Raw genomic sequence first — 21,926 nt, forward strand, 5'->3', positions numbered from 1 at the left:
AGGAGGAAACATGTATCACTCTACTTGAGGAAAAAAAAAAAGCTGAAAATCATCTCACTCTAATATTAGACCCCTTGTTTCTGAGGCACATGTTAAATTGCGCATGGATGCAATTGCTGTACCGTACGTGGCAGTGCACTGGAACTCACCACATTAAAAGAGCTGAATTTCATGTGCCAGGAATGGAATTTACCCTTTCACAAAAATCAAGTCCTGCTCTCTCTGGGAACTCAGGCACACAGAGGAGACCAGCAGGCAGTTCTATAAATTACCCCTGCCAGCCTGCAATTTTATATACATAAAAATATTTCTTTTCCTCAAACCACTTAATAATTTGTACAGAGTAACAAAAAGTACGTCTGAACAGCGTAGTACAAAATAAGTCTTCCCACTCGCTTTTTGGTATTTCTCACAGTACAAATTCAGAAATTTTATCTCATTGACAAACATACTTTCAGGATCACGATGGGAGTGGAGAAACAATATGGAAAATTATGCCTAAGCATTCAAGCACATGCAAATGTATTTCACAGAGCCAATACTCAGAGAGAAAAGAGTGAATAAACCACTGACTGAAAAACCTTTCCTCATAACCACCTTCCATTAACCCTTTCCCTCACACTTCTGAAAGAGAGAGGGGGAAAAAAAAAAAAAAATTAACAAAACCCAACCAAAAACCAAAAAACCCAAGGAAATACAGTGCATTACAGTTTCACCTGGAAAACAGCCAGCCAGGGGATAGACCGTTGCAATCAAAACCCTCCAAAACTAACTGAAAAATACATATCTGTACCAAAATCAGGACATAAAAAATTATTTCAGGATTCTTCAGTGTTACCATGTGTTGTGAATTAACTATTCATAAGAAAAACAAACAGAGCAAAACAAAAATCAGACAACAAACCAACCAACCAACGAGTATCATATCCAGCAAGTGAAGAGATCTGCCAAGACTCCAATAAACAGCATTTCTGGTCTTGTGCCACAGATGCTCAACATAATCTTATCATGCTTTACCAAAAGACATATATCTCCATAAACTGAGTTACCCATATTGTTACACTTAAAATCTCTGATGCCAACATCATTTTTCATTGGCAATGTATGAGAAGACCATAGAATCTCAAATTAAAACAACAAAAAAACCCCATAAATTTACCCAAGAAAATGTAAGCAAATGGAAAATAAGCTTACAGTGTGCAGCTACCATTTTTCAAACCCGCAATGACAATGTTTCTTAGGATGATTTTTTAAAAAAATCTTTCATAATTATCTTCGGGGGGGGGGGGGGGGGGAGAGGGAAGAGGGTGGGAAAAACTGAGTCGTACAGCAGTCACAATCGAGCTCTTCACCTTCCCTCAATATAAGTTTCCTCTTCCTCCTCCTCCTCCATTAGGCAATTTACAAGTGATGACTAATCATTTACATACTACAATACGTAAAATACACATCTGGTTGTTTGGGTGGGTTTTCAAAGGGACTCAGGTTTCTATAAAATACTTCAGGGAGAGTATAAATAGCAAAAAGGAATCATTCAGAAAATAGCCATTAAGAGCAAGACATTTTGATTGAAAATACGTCTCCGTTTCTCACGTGTTTCCAGGATATCTGGTTATTCAATGATGAATGCCCTTTTTACTAGTGTCAGTCCTGCAGCGGCAGCACTGCTACGGAAAAACATACTGGATTCTTTCTCGCACATCAACAGAAATGTCAGCAATGATTTGACTGTCAAAACCTTAAGTAACGAAGTGACGCAAAAGGCTGAACAAATGCACTTGTGTTTTTGATCCTCAGGTAGAAACCCCAAAGCTTGTTGCTAGGCAAAACCCACCTTCTTTATTTGCAAGCGAGCAAAATTTCATTGGGGTGTTGGGATCTTAGAAGCGGTCTACAGGAGCTTGTGGCAAAATTTCAGTCTCTAATTCCTTAAAGCAACTTGAGTATCACACACCACAGTGCAACAGAAAATACAGGTGCCCACCAAGCCATTTGTAGAACCTCTTTAATAGAAATATAATCTATTTGCACAGAATTTGTAAGCACGAGCTGATCAGTATACACTGTGGGATGGAAATGCTGTTTTTTTTTCTTAAATTGCTTTCTTTATTAACAGGATTTTCACTTTAGAAGCTGAGGGTACTACCGAGCTTGAGCAGCTACTGCCAGAGCTTGAAGAGAAAGGCATGGAAGAAGGCGCATACGTACGTTCGTACAACACATACCACGCAGATTCCAAGAAAAGTCTGTGGGAAGGAATACACTTAATTTAATGCAAGCGTTTAAAAACTATACCCAGAAGAAGAGCTGTCAAAAAAGCACAGAAGAGAAGAACGAGCAAAGACATTAGAACGCACTCCTCAATGAACATCTGATAGCTGACCATCAACTGAAATTAAACAGAGAGACATCTAGACAAAACCCTAAGAGCCCACCACAGGAGAGTAAGCCCTTTCTGTATTACGTATCAGGAAATGTTTTGATGGTCTCAAAGGTATCACATACTGAAACAGGAATTTTGAGATCCTTATGCTCCCAGTAAGTATCAACATGTCCTCTCTCAGAAGAGAGGATCAGCAGGCTTTAAGGCCAAATAGCATACTCTTAACCAAGAGTCGGCAGCAGCAGCTGGCAGGATTGAACCCTGCCAGAGTGAAACCCAAGGGTTTTTTCTTCAAATAAAGCTGCTAAGCATAGACCTAAAATCACTTGAGCCCAAACGGCTCCTGTAACTGAAAACTGGATAATGTTGGTGGTACCTACACGTCAGGATCCTTCTCATCTCATAGTGATTCTCCACTCGCATGAATGGCTCACAGGTACAAGCCCATGAACCAGAAGCAGAGATGTCAGTCATTATTTCCACTATGTGATATATACCTCATCCATACGTATAAAGCTATGCTAATACGCAGCAGCAAATAATGAGTCAAAGCTAACTAACATCAGATTCCTGGAAACCATTGGAAATGGACTATGGCATTATCTTAATATTATCAGTACACACAGCCCTCAATGTTGCCAAACTCGTGTGGCTTAAAACATAAACTTCCTGTTATTTGACATTTACTTAAAAATTCCATCAAGCAAATCTATGAAAATCTCAGGTTTTACACTGAAAACAAAAGCTTCAACTCTCTGTGGTGGCTTCAAAGAAAATCTTCAGGATATAAAACCTACTGTTCAAAAAAAAAAAAAACCACCCCAAACCAAAAAAACCAACACCAACCCCACTACCAAACCCAAAAAAGGCAAGTAAAGTATATCCTAGAGTTTTAGTTTGAACACACTAGTGCTCAGTTGTCAGTCCTAGTCTTCAGGACCTACATCATTAGACAGGCGGTACTGTGTCCTCCTTCTTACTGTTTTTCCACATTTCCCACAGAAATACATGTATGCACTTGGAAGCCAAGTTTGCTGCTGCGTATTAGCATAGCAGGATAATAATCCATGCCAGCTCTCACACCAAAATACTTTAGTATGAAAAAAAATTTAAAAATAAAATAAAAATTAAGGCTGTGAAATATGTGAAATCCTACAAGTTCACTGGTTGTTAAAAGACAGAAGACTAAACCTTAAAAAACAAGTGCAAAATATATTTTTAAAGAAAATGTTTGAAGCCTTATTTTATTTCCCACCTCCTCTTGTCTTCACTTTGTCCCCTCTCGATCATCAGTACAACAACAGATACAGCAATTGCCTACATTTTCTGCTCCTACGTGCCACAGACCTTTGCAGTTAAAAGGTTATTTAGACTCGTTTACTGTTGGCACTTTAACAGAGACTGTCAGTTAGCAGATGCAATTTTTTTTTCCCCAGGAGTTGTAGGAACATGAGCATCTGTGTACAAGCGACAGCACAGAGGCCACTGACCCACCTTGAGCAGGCCAGCAAACAACAGTCGGTAGCAACAGTGGTCAAATTTGATGAAAACAGGATGGATTGAAATACATTGGATCAGATTTCAGACCCTATACAACAACCAGTTGTCTTTTAAGAGAGGTGACTAGATGATATGAGGAGCAGCAGCCCAGCTGAAGCCTCTGGCTTTCCTCTCAACCTGCATGTGAAACCCTGTATTTACAAATTACAGCAGGGATGAGAACAGTCTAACAACCAAAAAAAACCTGAAACAAAGCAATTTTTTGTGGTTTACAACCTGATTCCTTTTTTCAAAGGGATCTTCTTGTTCCTAATGGATTACCACCAATATTTTCCACTTTAATCCCCTGTCAGAAGACCTCATGTCAATGTCATCATCTTCAGCCAAGTAATAATGATGATGTTCCCTCTAGCTTGTTATATTTCTGCAAAGCTAGAAGCTTTACCCAGGAAAATAAATATAGATGGCCTATAGGGAGAGCCTGTTTTGTTTTAATACTTAAGGAAAGCCCCAAAAAAATGCTCTTTTATCTGTCCGATGACCATTTGAAGTTTTCCAGGATCAGCATGAAAAAATACGAGGCTTTGCGTGATCTGGCTAATAAATGTCAATCATGCAAATTTACTAGGAACAGATTAACACTCAAACTTTTAACAAGCTAATCAGATGTACACATCCACACCCTTGCAATGAGTTGTTTGCTTTAGCCCAGCCTTCCACACAGCCTTGCGCATTTCAAACATACCAATTTGTATCTCATTCCCAGACATAAACCTGACAAATTTCCCTAAAAATCAAAGTCATTAAATTCACTGGTCTGACTCTCAGGTGGTGAAAAACAGCACAGCTCCAGTGACTCCAAACACAGAGGCACAGTGGTTCCCAACCATCCTTTCAATGCACACAAGTCTCCTTGCAATACACAAAAGTCATTTTCCTCAAATCCTGTACAATAGCCAACATAGGCAAATACATAATTCAAAAGGGAAAGGGGGACTGCAACTCATCTTCCCAGATAATCGGGTCTATTTCTCAGCTATCAAAGATAATTGTATCATAAAGTCCTCTTTAGAGACCAATAGCTTTATTTTAAGATTAGAGGGGGTCTAGAGAGCATGCTCTAGCAATCTTACTGTAAAGATGTTCAAGAACCTCACTGCCTTGGCAGGACACCTTCTCCATTACCCCATTGTATACATCAAATACTTTGTATATTTTTCTTTTTGTGCCAATAGTTGTTCTTTATTTTAAATAGCTTTCCTGATTTCTTGGTAGTTCTCTCTTCCTGTGGGAAATATTTGTAAACCTAACAGCAAATAATGAGGTGATGTAAAGAAGCCAATCCCTTTTAATTGCCAGTTAAACAGGTATACACAGTTTCCATTACCATCTACATCTAGTCTAATTTTTATCAGTTGATGTTCTGCTTCAACATTTCATTACACCCCTCTCACGCTCTTCCCCCAGCAGGACTGCACTCTGGGCAGACAGATGTTCCTCCACCCATTGATGCACAGTGGTGAATGCACTAGAGAAGCTCTGTTTTCACGAATGCTAAAACCACTTTAAAGACAGTGAATATCGTAAGGATATCCCAGAAGGAATACTGTCATTTCAGTATGAAACACTGATCAACACCACAGCATAAATGAGCCTGGGTTCCCCACAGAGGGGTCTCAGCAGCGCTGAGGGCGATCAGAGCTACTGCAGAGCCTGGGAGCTGTCACAGACTGAAGTGGTGGGACTACAGGTATCCAGCACAGTCTAAGGTGAGAAAATGCAAGCTGTTTGTGGTACACCATGATATGCTGTTATACATAATGAAATCTGAAACAATATATAGCTTACATTCATTTTAATTTGAACAAAATATTTTTTTTTTTTTTTAGTTTAATGCAGGAGTCCTTGAAACATTTTTTGTTTCTCTAAGTCAAGCTATCCCTACTCTTTCCTCCTTCGATGACTTCTCTTTGACATTTCTAGCCTCTCAGGTAACCACGGATTAAGTCCATTTTGCTTTACACACAGGAACTATAAGCCTATATAACCTATTTTTATATATATATATATATATATATATATATATATATATATATATAAAACCTATTTCTTTACTCAGTTCCTCTTAAAGCTTAAGGACTTTACTAGAAAACCCAAGCACCACGAGTCTGCATTTTGAGCATACATGACTGAAGAATTCAGTCTAAGCAGACTGCAGGTAATAAACAAGTGGCCAGCTAAGCCATCGTGCCTCATTTACTAACAAACAATTGTGCCAAACACAAACCAATTGAGTCCAAGGAGGGGAGGGGGGAGGGGACCTAAACAAAACAAAGAAAACAACTTTGTACACTACTAACATGGTATTTGCTCAGAACTTTCTAGGCAGCTTCTCCCAAGGCAAATTTGTTTGTTTGTTTGTTTGTTTTAAATAGATAATGCTCAGGACACGGATGACCCATAACTTATGACTAATTGCTTTACACTTCTTCCAACATCACCAGTGGATGAAGGCATAACTGGAATGGAAATGCCGCAGGAATGGACCGAGTATCACTGAGTCTCACATATGCTTTTCCTGATTTTTTTTCTTTCCCAATTTATATAATGGCCCCTATATTTCATCCTGCCATTTCTTGACAAATTAGGTGCACTTTCACTAGCACTAGCTTAATTGGCAAACCCTGAAAGAAAATAATCGCTAACAGCAAAGCAGCGGTATGCTGATGAAACAGACCTGAGCTTAACCACTAGAATTGCCTTAGCAGACAAACACCAACTGCAAAACAGCAAAAAGCTTTCACATAGAACTGAAAGAAAAAAAAAAACACATTATTTCCCTCCAAAAGTCTCTTCTGATTACTGGAATTAAGCATAGTAGCTATTCCTATTTGTCCTAATACCATTTTCTGAAACAAAACTAGCCTGCAGCTAAAGAAAAATTCTTCTTTCCACGAAAGAAAAAAAAAAACATAAAAAAAAGAAAAACAACAACAAAAAAGGCAAGCTATAAATCTATATAATGTTTAAAAAACAAGTAAACAAAAAAACGCACCACACATTATGAGATATTTCCTCCTCATTTAACTTGGCTGCTCGGAAACTGTGCAATTATACTCTCCATGTTCAAAGACAATTGGTATCAAGCTTGTTTTAATGCAGAGTAAGTTTTCCAAGCTCATATTCCAACCAACTTGTACAGTTATAGCTCAAGTCTCCCCTACCAAAGGCAACAAAGGCTAGACCCTTTGAGAGTTCCCAATAAAAGATTATTTTATGATTCATTATTTTATTAATTTATCTTTATCAACATAGGAACACTCCTAAAATTTCTTCTTGATTGTGTTTATCAGAAAATATATTGGAATACAAATGCTTAGTTGATGGCTTCTTTTGGATACTAATAGACTGAGGAGGACAACATCCAATGAGAACAGTTTACGTAGACAAAAATCTCATCAAGTAAGCTTATTTCACTAGACACCACTATTCTGTCTAAAATCTTGCAAGAGGTATAGATAAGATTTTGGCAATTTTCAATCAAATCTGGAGATGCCCCTTGTTTTTAGCTTTGAATCTCCTGAGAATTACTACTTTTTTCTTGTTAGATCCACATCCCCCTGTTTTCTCATTGTTTGAAGCCCTTCTGAAGAAAAAGAAAATTAAGGCAGAGACGTTATCTTACTGTCCTAATACGATACAGAAATTATAAACACATATAATAGATATAAATATCTATATATGTATATTAAAATTGTACATTTTATGTATTTAATTTATATATCTTTACATTTTATTATACGCATATTTGTATTTTATGTAAATACATTAATCCCATTTTGTCAGTCCCATTTTGGCTGGTCTCAGGCAATGCAGTTAAGTAGTAAATACCACACATTACAAGAAGAAGCCTTAAGCATGCTATGGATTGTATTTAATGCTCTATATTGCCATGGTTTCAAAAGAAAAAAGAAAAATGCCAATTGTAAATATAAATTAGAAGTTAAAATGGCTCACGATTAAATGCATGTTATAAAAGCCAATGAAACCATGACACATTTCTGTGCAACGCTCCAAGCCCTTAAGCGCCAAATATCCTCAACTAATGCTCACTTGTAGAAATAACAAAGAAATCAACGTTTAGATCTTTTGTCAATTCCCTTGCCACCTCTAAAATATTGTTACAAATTCCCCCTCTATGTTAAAACTCATCTTAAGATATGTACTGATATACACCACATTTCCTCAGGAGCAGCACCAGTACAATATACTAGACATCACAATCAAATCCTGAAGAAACAAACAAAAAATCCAACTATAAAATACCAATCAGGTATTTTATACTATCACCCTAACGGCCACCGAGAGGAACAAATCCTCTTCAAAAGCAGTTAAAATAATCAAGAGAAAAAAGGCAGAAACCTAGGCTTACAGAACCGGCAGTGCCAGTTCATAGATCTGCAGCTTTGGCTTCTGAAAATATCTTGCCAGGAACCCTGTGGTTTCTGCATTTTGTTTGCCTTTTCCAGTGGTTAATTCCAGGCTCCATGTGACATTATGAACAAAAGAAAAGGCCGAAAAAAGTGTTTCCATGTCTGTTTGTGGTTTTTAGGGAAGAAATTATGACATATGTATGAGAGAGCGCTAAGCAGTTTTGTTAAAAATGTAATTGGCCACTCCACATACGCCTAGCCAGAAAGCTTCACGACACACAAAGTAATAAAAGAGAGCAATGAATACACAGCAGAAATCAAATATTCAAGCCAATGTCTCCAAGGAATATGTCCTATTAAATTTAAAATAGAAAAATATATATATTTAATCAAAAAGGACATTCAAAAAATAATCAGAAAAATGGTGAGGGGTTTTCTGAGTTCTTTAAATCTTGTTATACAGATTGAAGTCTCCACAAGTTCAAATATGATTTTAAGAAAACTTTTATAATATCCAAAATTGTGTTTACCTGCTGTGAAACAATCTGTCTTACTTGGCACTAGAAACCACTAACTACATCAACGATCTAAAAATACTGAGATTTAAATTACAGGAGAGAAGTGCAGGACCGAAGTTCCATCGTCTGTAATATATTCAATTTGCACTGCAGAATGGCCATATCATCACATTTTTTCATTGCTTTTCTCAGTATCATAGAATAAACAAAAATACGATTATAAAGCACAACTCTGAAGTGGTAAAGGAGAATATAATTTATGAAATTTGAAGAAGAAAAATGGAGGTGGTAGGACTGAACTGACTATGACAAATTGATATGTATCAAAGACAGCTCTATACTATAGATTCTTTAAAGTAAAGATATATTTCCAGGCTTGGGTCCCAGCCTGGACCTTAAACAAGACTGTTAAATAGGACCTTCATTTAATAGTCTTTGGAAAAACAAAAGGCTTTCATAAAAATTCAAAAAGGTACCTCTAAGATTTCAGAATTTAATGAGTACTTTGGAACTTCAGTTGCCCTAAATTCTTTAACTAAATTTCATCTTGGCTGGTTATGAATATTTTAGCGGTATTCAACCACGTAATCCAGTAACTCTCCCCCCTCCCCCCCCCCCAAACATTTTAAAAAGTCCACCTGTGAATGAAGTAGTTTTCACCTATTTAATCATATTTTGAGTCTAGGCCGACTTTCCCCTTGCAAGAACTGAAACCATCATTTTGTGTGAAACGCAAAATCTGTTTGGTCAATACTTCTCAATATGTAATGCTATGCTATTTGAGCCTCAGGATTTCTTTTGATACCTTCAAGATTTTCAAAGGCTCATGAAACATGACACAACTATGAGAAAGGGCAAGTCAATAACCACTCCTGTCACTGTAAGTCCAGTTCTGAGGAACTGTGATCCTTCTTGCAATCACCCTTCCCAATAAAAAAGACCTTATCCTTTGCATGTTTTATTGCAACATGTCAAAGTGCAATGGCAAGAATTTATGCCCTTGTCTTTTCTTCTGACATTAAAAGTTATCTGCCTGAGAACTTTCTGCAAAAGACAGTAAAAGTAAAACTAGCTTACTGTACATTTTGTTTAATTTATGACACACTCTATAGCAAAACAAATCTTCTGATCGAACATTGATTAAAAACCTGTATCTGCTGTACAATTTGAAACACTGAGAAGAGGGAAGGAAGGGAGAATCACAGTTTCACACAGAAGAATAAAGCAAAGGAGCTATTCCACCAATGGTATTAAGTGCTACAATATCTCAAATCAAAATCACAAAACAATTATGAAATTTCATTTATAAATATTAATTAAAACAAAAAAAACACAACCAAAGAATAAAAAACCCCACACAAAATCCCTAGTAAATACACTCCATTTCAAAATGTAGTTTAAACACCCAGGGACTTGTTATATATAGATGCCAACTATAACCAAGCTTACAGATATTCCAAGTTTTAGCAGATAGCAGCAGGAGCAAGTGTAAATAATCACACACTAGCAACTCTGCTGGAGAATCACTGGACTTTCAATAACGCATGACTTTCAAGCAAATCTGTATGATTGAGTGAAATCTTTCACCTCATTATAGAAATGAAAAAATCCCAGTCTAAACTTTTCTTACCATAAGAAATTTCTCTTTGTGATTAAATGGGTAATCACCTGACAGTATAAAAGTTATGGTAGTATCTTAAAACAAACTTAAGGGAGGACTTGAAAAAATAATTTTATAACAAAATATGTTTGAAATTAGCTTCAGCTGCCTTAGAGAGTTTACTTAGTTTCCAAAAACTTCAATTAAAATAGCTGTATGTCTGAGCAATGTTCTCTATCTTCTCCTTGAAATTCAGACTTCCAGAATGGCAGCTGGATTTCTTTCTGCTGAACAGGATTAACTGGGCTGAAGTTTTCTCCTTTTGCTATTGCCTAAGTTTCTATGTTGCATAGCTGATTTTTCACAGCTCTTACAGACGAGCGTTGGCTTTCATATACATGTACAATATATACAGAATAACCTGACAAGTTTCATTTTCCTCCCCTAAAAGTGCAACAGAAAAGAAAATTAATAAAACTGTTGCATACCTCAAAAAATAAAGTATCTAGCAGTAAGTTCAGTGCTGTTACTTACTTTTAAGTGGGTCCCTAGCTGTCATGAATCAGAAAACTTGTGGGTGCAATATAGGTTGTCCTCTAAATATCTAGGTAACTTATCTTTAGGAAATTTCTGTAATTTAGGTAGGACCAAGAACAGGCCCACCAGCAACTCATGTAAATGCACTATGCAGTCCAGTATATTAAAGGCTCAATTAAACACCACCAGCAAAGCTAGGTTTGTTTCAAGTTGAGAATTGTGCCAGAAAAGCCCTGATCCTCAGAAACTCCTGCATGCATGGAGATCTGAACTCACCTCAAGCCTATGATCTCAGTAAATGTTACTTCTAAGGGATATTTTTTGTATCACAGAACAACTAAATAGATAAAGCCCCAAAGAACAGTAATATTTTTCTCTTCTTTCTACCCCTCTTCTGAATCTTTGTTCTCCTGAAGAGAGCTGTTGAGATAGACAGCCAGCTCATGGAAAACAAACATACAAGTTAGACCTCCCTGCTAGTATATGACCATAAAAATACTTGGTTTTACTAACAGTCAACCTCATCTTGACCTATAAGCAAGGAGTCTTGAAGCTGTCAGAGCTACTGTCTCACAGTACATCTTCCAACACCAACGCAAGATTATCAGCAGCTGCAAAGATAACACCTATGAAACCATAAAAAGCTGTAGCTGCTTTTTAAATATTTCAGATAACACCATGATTTTAAAGTCTAGTTTGTCAATTTAACTAGAATTACAAAGTGAAATGGATTGCATGCTGTTTGATGAGGGAAATACTTTTTAATCTGTGTTTATCCAGCATCCTCCACATTTTGACAGGAGCTGCTTGGAGCTAACGTAGTACAGGAGACAAGTCCACCAGCCAAAACGAGACAAGAATGTGGTACAAGTTTAGGGACAATACCAAATCTCTATTAAAACTGTAAAAGTCCTATCAGCATTCTGTTAACCATTGTTAAATTGCAGTTGCTCAAAATGTAGGACAATACAGACCCTTAGACATTCATTAACCTGCAAGGAAAGTTGGACACCAAAATATCACAGACTCTTATGAAAATTCCAGTTTATCATAATATGACACAACGAAACAGCATTTCTGCACTTCAACTCAAATTATAGCAAATTAAACAAAATCATTGTAAATGCAATACCCTGCTGTTGATTACAAACTATCCTGCTGCTCCGTACAAACTCCTTGATTTTCAATGGGAGTTGTAAGAAGAGGATGATGGTAGAAAGCCTGAAGCACGACAGTAACACCAACACTGAAAATGGAGCCATCTACTTCAACTGAGCAGAAATAATCAGATCCTTGCATGACCAGTCTCAGGTCAATCTTCCTGGCCTTGTAAGTTATATATGAAAGCCTTCATTTGGCTAAAACATTCAAACATCAGAACTAAATTGAACAGGATAAAGGAAGGATGAGACTGGAAGCAGGCTAAAAGGAGATGACGACAGCCCAGGAGCCCCACCACTGGGCTAGTGAACAGCGCAAGGCTTGCTATGCTGCCATAGCAGCTTGGGGATGTTAGCTTCAGCAGTCACTGTGAGTTTACTTCTGCCCAGTTCAGGGTTTTAGTAACGCCCCGACATCTACACAGTGCAGCCTTGGCACGGGAACTGTGAGTTGTACGGCAGTACAAGAACCAAAGGCTGGCTAGATTGCAAAATGGTACGACACTTACCAGTCAGCAGAATAGGAATGTAATTTAAGTATCCCTTTACGTGTGTCTGTAAGCCAAGAAAGTAATATTTCAATCTGTTTTTCTAAAAACAGTTATCAGAGATCGTTTGGAACTTACTGAGATGTAATGTGTTTTCATTTCACTGCATGCTGTTATTTATTTCTTCTTGTATCGGTTTTCATTGCAAAAACATTAAATGAAGGAGAAGGACTGGTTGCTATGCAGAGTTCACAGGGATACCAAGATGGCATTCATGACCTGATTTTTATCACCAGTGGGCACAGAAAAAATTTACATGTAAAAGGAAAAAATACATTAATGTTACATTTCAAAAGAGATTTTAAAAACACAGAAGTCAAGATTTTCAAAGTGATGGCTCCCACAGCATGCATAATGTGTTATAAGGAATATTGCATATTGCTATATTCTATGTTTTATGTCTTAATACATATGTGCAATTTAGCCTAGTTATGATTGTTGTGGGAACCATAAGCAGCCATCCTGACAATTTCATTCTCAACTGCAATGTTGTACTAATGGACTTTTGGTACTTAATCTCCTTGTTTGTTTCAAAAATGAGGGAGGAAAAGATACAGGGAAATAGGGCAAGAAAAAGGAGGAAGAATATTATAATTTCTATGTGTTCTAATTATTTAAGTCCATGGTGAATTTAGTATTTAGAAAGAGCTGAGAGCGCCAAGTATTAGGAAAACCAGGACTTACACTAATACACTTTTAAACCACCATGCAGGCAAAATCCACTATCCCTTGTATATATTACTTTGCTATGGCAAGTCCAACGTACATTAACACCAACATATTTAGATCCCCTTTATCATGTTCCCAGTTACGATGCAGCTGCCCAGGAAAAGACCTATGTCTCTCAGTCAACTTAAAGACCTTACATTTTCCATTAACAGGTCATAGCAAGATCTTCTCTGGCCGAAGGGAAATTCTTCAGTCTACAACAGTATGATACCAAAAATTATACTAAGTGCCAATGAGTTCTGAAGATGGACAAATTCAATCTGAAGGGAAGCAATGGGAACATTGTTCTTTCCTTATCCCCAGGAGAGAGATATGAGGTCTATGGCCTAACCTATCCTCATAAGCCATATGAAAAGACATTATCTTGTAAGTCTTACGACATTTGCTGCTATATGTTGTTTTTTCAGTTTGCATGTTTATTACTTTCCCATCCCCTTTTCATCTTCTCAGTATAGACAAAGCCCGTGAGCCTGCACAATAGTTAAATCAGTGGGACCTGACCAACCCTTTAAGTACTACTACAATAATTCTGAATACTAATCGTTATTACTTCTAGCTTTGGAGATCATTCTCAAAAAAAAAACAAAACAAAACAAAACAACAAAACTCAAATAACCCTCCCAAAACACCCACCATCTCATGCTCAAAGAGCTTTGTGTTTTATATAAAGTTTTGCAGTTCCTCCACCCCCCCAAGTTTCCCACCCATTTACACACTCAGCAATTATTAAAGAGCAGAAAATTCTAGCCACTGGAAGAGTCTTCCCTTGTCTGTTTTCTCCCACAAAAATATCCAAACACACTATTGCCTTCTGGAACGTCGAATTTCAAAGCCACGAAAGGCTAAGAAAGACCTGATTTTCTTTCAGAAGTGTCTTTGAAGAACAAGGAATAGAGAAGCAGTTTACTGCTCTTTTTCATTTTTTTCTTCACCTGACTTTTCCCAATCCTTATCCGCATCATTACCATCTTAAATCCCAACAAGTTTTAGCCTGCCTTGAGTCTAACTGGAAATCTAAGAATAAAAGGTCTGAGGCTCTTTATGTTTGTATATGACTGTGGCCAAAGACAGGTGCAAAGGCTGCCAAATGTAATTGCTGGCATGTTAATTTATGCCTAACATTACATTTTTTGTTATTTAACCAAAGGTTAGAATTTGAAAGATTAATGGTCTCCTAAAAGATATCATCTGATAGAACTGCCCAAATGTCAACTGTCAGGTTCAACAAAGGGTCTTTCTCCTTTCTTGAAAACCTTCATTCTGGGAAACATTTAGACCTCACAACATCAAAATACCAAGGCACTGACAGAGTAGAAAAATACTGAGACAGACTAACCAGCATCCAGCACCCATACTGGTTGCTTGATGACTCAGAATGAAACAAGGCAGGACTCGGTAGAGTGCCAACTAAATGAAACCTGCTCTAGTCATACTAGTCTACCCAAACCAACACCTCTCTCAAGCATACTTGCTTTGACCAATAAAACCTCTACTTTTAGAAAACCAACATGTCCCAAAATATTTACCTACTTATCCACAAACATTTACAGAATCAAGCTTCTTTCACTGCAAGTGGCTTGTCACCAATTTTATAAAAATCAGAGAAAGGATAGCCATGGCAGAAGAGAGGCATCTGTTTCTTCCCAGTGATGATTTTAGAACCAACGGTGAAGGAGAAGCCCGACACTTTTAAGTATGCTACCACGTGTGATTCTGATCCACGCTGCTTGAAGCTGGTGAGACCAGAGTGCCACGATGAGAAGTTTTCAAACTTATCAGGAGGAGAAGAGCTGAAGATTTCCTGTCTACACAACAATTCTGATTCAGTCTATGTCACATCTGTATTCATCTCATCAGCTACTGCCCAATTCTTGGCTATCTTGTCTTCTATCAAAATCTTGCATCTCTCATGTTCTGGCTACAGTCAGAGCCTGACAAGAATATTATTGTTCTGGAGGCTCTGGCATATAGTCATTTTCACACTTGGGACAGCCTAAGAAATGAAGCATCTGACATTTCAGTACATTGCACATGCATTAATGGGACATGTTAGTTTACAATTTACATGGCTGCCTAAAAATACTCCTGTTGTCAATAATCTTAGTTCTGTATATCATAAGACAAGAATACTGGGCAGTATTAAAAACCAAACCAGGAAAGAAAACACAAAGTAACAGAAGAGTTTCAAATGTGTTCTTACTCCTGTAACTTTTACAAATCAATTAATTAAGTTTATGTTCATCAATATCATAATAAAGGGACGAATTTGAAGACATACATTCATTGGGAAACGCTTTCTCACTGACTGATAAGGAAGAATGTGACTTACCTTCATGAAAAAACCCTGATGCTACAAATGCATCTGCCTCCTATGCTCTGTTTGGGTGCATGAACGTGGATCTCTGCCTCTATTTCACCATCTGCCTCCCATCTATGCCTGTTCAACACAAAGGACCCTTTTTTCAGTGTGTGGAACTAAAAAGGGAAGATTTTAATAAGCCTTTGATCTTAGCTGTAAACTCTAGGCACAACTGCAAAATATAACTCTTACAGATATTCAATTAGGGAGGCTAGAATCAGTCTTTTAAAACAATTTCCAAGACTTTTCTCCTCCTTAAAGGGCTTCCCAATACAAAAACTTATGAAGCATGAAGTCTCAGACAGAGCAGGGATAATTAAGAGAGGCAGTTCCCATACTTTTGCTGGGTACCACCACTGGTATCGTAACAACTAATAGGCTACTCCCGGGAGAAGGACAAAATACTTGGCTGTCCAAGCATCATTCATGCAGCGTTGTAAGGTGGCTTGCATACCGCTGGTAGTGGTATGCACTACTGGAAGACCTCCTCTGGAGGATATTCTTTCCCTTCCCTTTGTTATCAGATGCCTTACTATTATCCTCCTGCACTGTAAGAAAGATCTCTCAAGTGTTTAACTTCTGGATAGTCATTTTATTTGGGTTGCTAAGGGTTCAGACGCAATAGGAGAAGCCTGTTTCAATTTCAGTGGAAGCAATTTTCTCAGTATGCGAACATTTAATATCTTGTAACAATTGATTCAAATATCAGACTGCACTGACTCCTTGCCACAACAGAATTAGCAGTATTTTAACTGAAGTTGTGATTGGCAAAGCTACTGTTCCAGCCCTCCCACACCACAGTCCTGTGTGGCTGCTGGCTGTAATTCCACCCATGTATACACCATATTAGGGGCCTCAAGATCAGCTTACCTCCTTCTATACTGAAAATACTCTGCCGCCTTCTACTCGCATCAAAGCTCTTCTCATTTAAGTCCAAACATTAACCAGTTTGCATAAGCGACCTGACAAAACTGTGGATATAACCTAATCAAAATACAACAAAGCATTTAAACAACTTTTTCAAATTCTCTGAAAGTAAAAGTGTCCGCATAATTTTCTTTTACATCCACTTCCTCACTTTTTATAATCCCTTACGAAAAAGTCTTATTGACTTAATATGTTAAATATTTATATCACTCTAAGTATGTGAACTAGTATTGTACAATAAAGAACTTCATATACCTAGTTGGAATCTCTGGCAATTCAGACAGAGGGAAAAAAAAAGAAAGAAAAAGAAAAGAATTATATAGTAATATAGAGCCTGGGGTCTGAAGGGAAAATTTAAGTACATTAAATTTATTTCTGTTTCAAGAGACACAACATAAAACTTCTTTCAATGGCCTTTAGTTTCTCTGCCAAGCACTTCTCTGAGTATGTTCCAAACTCAAAATTACCTCCCAGGAGAGTATCTCAGGTTGGAGCTTGCTTTCATTGTTTCTGGGTTTGCTCCTATATTATAGATTATTGGTTCCAGATGTGAACCGGGGATGGTAAAAAGCCTTACAACTACTACATTTTTGGTTTTTTGGTCACCTCAGTTCCTATAGAATCTTCTAAAGGAGTCAATTTACTTTTCATATATGGACTGTCTCTTGGGGAAATCTGATCTCAAGGATGTACCATAAAACTTACAGACCTCTCTCTCTCCTGAAATGCATGTTTGTGGATACTTCTTACTGCCCCAGTTTGGTGAAATCACTGAATATTTATGTCATAGTTCAGAGGCTTTGACTAACTATCTTTAGAAAACAAAGAAACAAAAGAACCTGATCAGGGCCCTTCTTTTTTAATGAAAAGAGATATTACAATACTGAAACTTTCTCTCTCTGTGTTTTTTTCTTTTTTTTTTTCCTTTTTTTTTTTGCAAACATATTACACATGCAAGTAACTTGAATGTGCATGTGATTTTTAAGAACCAGAAATGCCATTGGTTTACCCAGTTAGATTTAACGTAATAATTTTTATACCTTCCTTCTATCTTAGCTCTATTTTACTGCTTATGACCACAGTGAATGCAAAAATCTAGTTGTAGTGAAGTACAGCTGAGCATTGTATATACATACGTGTGTATATATACAAGAAATCTGGGCAAGAGTAAAACAAAGGAAAACAAGTCACTGAACAATGACTGCAGTCGTATCTATTTTCACATGGTTCTGTGGAAGCTAACGTCAGCTGAGTATCATTCTACTGGGGACAAAGGAGTAGTGACGTCCTATAACCACTGACACACACACGTAATTTAACACTAAAACATTCACAACACTTTTAGCAGATCAGACCTAAGGTTTTTGCAGCATTAAGTCCTAAAGAAACACACATGCAGACTGAACAATGACACATGTGGAAGACAATTTATGCTTCTGACTCACTCTAGATATAAATTTACTGAATGCAAGGGTACTTTTAATTGCTCAGACAATGGATATACATTCTCATCAGACAATCAGAAAACCAACACAACAGTCTGTAACTCAATCTATACCTCACCATAGTAGGAAAATATTGTCTTTTGGCTCTACTGTCTGATATAAAAGGTTTTATCAGGCAACTTTACCCTTCAAAGAGCAAATTAATGCTAAATACATTAATGTTTTACTGCTGCCACAGGCTTATTTTATTACCAAATCTGGCTTTGGACTTTATGCCTCTAGCCATCTGTTTTTTTGCAAAATTTAAAACACATTACACATTTTTGACAACATAAGAAACTATTAAAGAAGCGAACAAAGAACTCTGTATAACAGGGAAGCTGCTCTTGCACAGACAGGGAAGACAGAACAGGCACAGGGGTGTTCCCTAGTTCACAGAGGTGTGCGAAATGGGTAATTTCATGATATCAGAAATACCAGAAAATTCAAAGGAACTCAAGGTCAGAGAAACAGGGTTACTAAAAACAAAAAAAGACGGGCTGGAGCTAGCTGCAGCAAGCAGAAAACTGTAAAATTTCCAGTAGTAAGAGAAAACTTGGAGACCAGGAGAGGCACAATGCTCCAGGGCAGCTGGAAACGAAAAAGGATAACTCCTGTTTTAAATTAAACCCTTCTTTTATGTTGAGAGCAAAATTGGAAAAGCAATTAACACACTTGTCCCAGCCACTCATCCATGGCTGGTGCCTTCTTGGATAAGCAGGGAAACAGGGGATGCGAACTCTGGCACAGAGGGTACTTGTTCCACAGCAGTCAAAACTACTCCTCAAAATGAACCTACAGCAGCACTGAGAAAGATTGTAAAAAAGCCGAAAACTAATGGCATGGAGCAGTTACATGAGAACTCGTAAATGCTTTAATAAGAAGAAAGAAAAATTATACTTTTATCCAAAAGCCACTGATTTAAGCAGCACCTACACATACAAGTCAGTGACATGAAGAACTGATTATCTCGGTACACAAACTTCAGTGATGTCCATGCCACATTCAACAGTGAAACTGTGATGCCACAGAAGTCAGTGGAAGCTTTAAAGGTAAAACCCAGGACCTCTCACACATACAGAGCCCAGCGAACCAGACAATGTCTGGTTTTAAATCACTTCTGTACACCAATCTCCAGAAAAACTCCGTCAACTGAGAAATAACAGATTCTAATGCAAAGTAAGAGTCTCAAAATAGAAGTTAAAGTCCAAACAGAGATGTAAAAGGCGATTAAATTCTTATGTATATCTACACAATCATTACAGTATCATACATTTTCATGATACACATTAAAAATCTGTGTAGAAAAATTTTTACATTCTAACAATAAAACATATAAATAAGCAAAGGATTCATTGTAAATAGTAATTATTTCAGAATCACATCTGTCTCAGGAAAACTAGTATTTTTGAAATATTGAATGGAACTTAGCATAGGGAATTATAAATAGTTGTTGTTTATTAAAGGAGGATGACCTTTTATAAACACTCTACACGAAGTGAAGATGAAGGCACAAGAGGGCAATTCACATGCCTATAACAAAACAGGTCAAGTCTACTTTGTAACTTTTTCAAAAGCTTCCCCCTCAAAATGTTCTGTCTGTTAAACTTTGACCTGCAAAATAAAAAAATCTACCTACTTAAGCGAAAGCTGTGTGCAACTCTTAAAACTGGCATTTGTGGATGCATTCTTTTAACTTGTACATACCATCAGGTTTAAAAAAAAAAAATTGTTTGAAAAACTATCCTGGCAAGGGCTAACCCTGAATATGTGCTATAAATAAGCACATATTTCTAAACTTAGAATATAAAATAAACCAGCTGAAAGAAACCTATCTATTCTTCCAAGCTTTGCCTCAGGTACTAAAATTCTTAAATTTTAACATGGTTGTGACTTTTTTTTTTTTTAAAAAAACATATGGTAACTTGATTTTTCAAATTATATTTATCTTGTACCTGTTCAAATTCTCCCACATTATCATCTGCTAGAACTACCAGAAACATGGTATTGCATGCCTTGTCTGGAAAAGAATCACTAAATAAAAGCAGTAATACCCAACGCTGACAGCAGAAAGTAACAGCAGCAACAGGAAAGGGAATGTCTCTGTATTTGCTGTGGACTGAAGGACTACACACAAATTATAACTGTGACTGAGCTGACTAACTTGTGAAGGTACCGTAACTTGACTGTATCTGTCAATATTAGCACAACAGAGGCAAAGTGTATACTCCTATAGTGCCTCTGTATTATAAAACTCTAAAATGCTGTAATATCTAATTAAGGAGGAAAAAAACACATTCAGGGAATATAAGTACACCAAAAAAAAAAAAAAAGAGCGTATTTCCTTCCAGATGAAGACACTGAGAAATACAGAGGTTAAATGAGTCACGAAGTTGGTCAAAACAAGAGCTAGAAGTGTAACCAGCATCCTCTTCCCCAGGTACATGGCCCTCATTCTCCAGCGTCTTCCATTCTCCAGTGCCCCCTTTAAATCCAGACACTTTTGTGGCAGGTAGTGAATGTATGAAAAGGAGCCACTAACGAAACCGTAAGCACATTTAAAAATAACTTTTGTCTATACATGAAGATATAGGGCACATAATAAGAAACCCATAAGTTCAGCATTTTTAACAATAGTAATAATAATCAGGAAAAACCTTCCAGGCTTCTTTTGTATGACCTTCTGAAGCACAGTACGATTAACTGTAGAGTCTGGATCAAACTGTTTTAGGAACTACTACTACAAGATAGTAGGTAGGAAAGTGAAAGAGCGAGATGAATGCTTTTATTTATGCAAAATTCTGTCTACAAGTTCCATTTTGTTGTAAGTCTACTTAGACTAAAATAGCACATTACTTACATAATAATGGCTCAGATTCATTTCCTAAGAGAAATGAACTAAGAAATAAGCAGCGTGCAAGCCTGCATCATAACACTGACAATAAACACAGGGAAAACCAGATAGTCATATCAGCATCTAAAGCGATGGCATTTTAGTTATTTAGAACAAACACAGTATTGAAAGTGGACTGCTATTCTTCGTATTTCTTCTACTACCCTGATTAGCAGTGCCTACACTTCTCAAACCATCTTTTCATATTTCACTTACACAGGAGGAGTATTTCTCTGGGGTGTCTTGAGGTTTGAGTACGTCAGCTGTACGCCCATTAAAGTACGCTATAGAGTATCAATGCAAACTGAACAAGGCAATCAGTAAGGACAACCAGCTCAATTTCACTTCAAGTCTGCTTTCATTACCCGAGTTGGAATTTGCTCCCGGCGCTTTTCAAAGCCTTGCCGGGAATATTCATTTATACCACGGGTTTTATGCTCACTGTCTTCCACATAGTACAACCACCAACATATTGTACAGATGTACTTCGGATCACCACAGTTAGTGGTTGGACAGCTTACTTTTCATTGGGGAGTGCAAATGATGCCGAAAGCGCTTTTTTTTTGTTTAAAAACAATTCCTTTTGTTTTGTTTTCTTCCTCTATTCACTCCCCAAATTAATCTTTGTTAAAAAGTTGCACACTGATGAGAGATGGCTGGCTGCCTATTCCCCTTCCCGGGGGACATCCATGCTTCTTAAAGCTGAGCGTGAGGAAGGGAAATTCAGTGCTGGAGAATGTTAGGAAGAAAAAAAAAACACATCACAAAAAACCTGAACAATAGGGATTTCTATTGCTCAAATATCTTTCTCCGAGTTACTGCCTCATAGTAGACCATTCCCCTCATCAAAATGTT

General features: G+C 37.2%; 1 protein-coding gene across 1 annotated transcript in view; it reads right to left on the bottom strand.

The window, feature by feature from the left end:
- The window catches only part of ARPP21 (cAMP regulated phosphoprotein 21), a 123,018-nt gene extending 106,265 nt beyond the window's left edge, over positions 1–16,753 (bottom strand). Inside the window, exons 1-2 of the mRNA XM_075143116.1 lie at positions 16,638–16,753; positions 15,738–15,845 (exon numbers count right to left, since the gene is read on the bottom strand). The gene's annotated coding sequence lies outside the window, so the exon portion shown is untranslated. The remainder of the gene's footprint in view (positions 1–15,737; positions 15,846–16,637) is intronic.
- Between the last annotated feature and the right edge of the window lie 5,173 nt (positions 16,754–21,926).

This window comes from Calonectris borealis, chromosome 2 (genome assembly GCF_964195595.1).
Source record: "Calonectris borealis chromosome 2, bCalBor7.hap1.2, whole genome shotgun sequence".
NCBI classification, from domain to species: domain Eukaryota; kingdom Metazoa; phylum Chordata; class Aves; order Procellariiformes; family Procellariidae; genus Calonectris; species Calonectris borealis.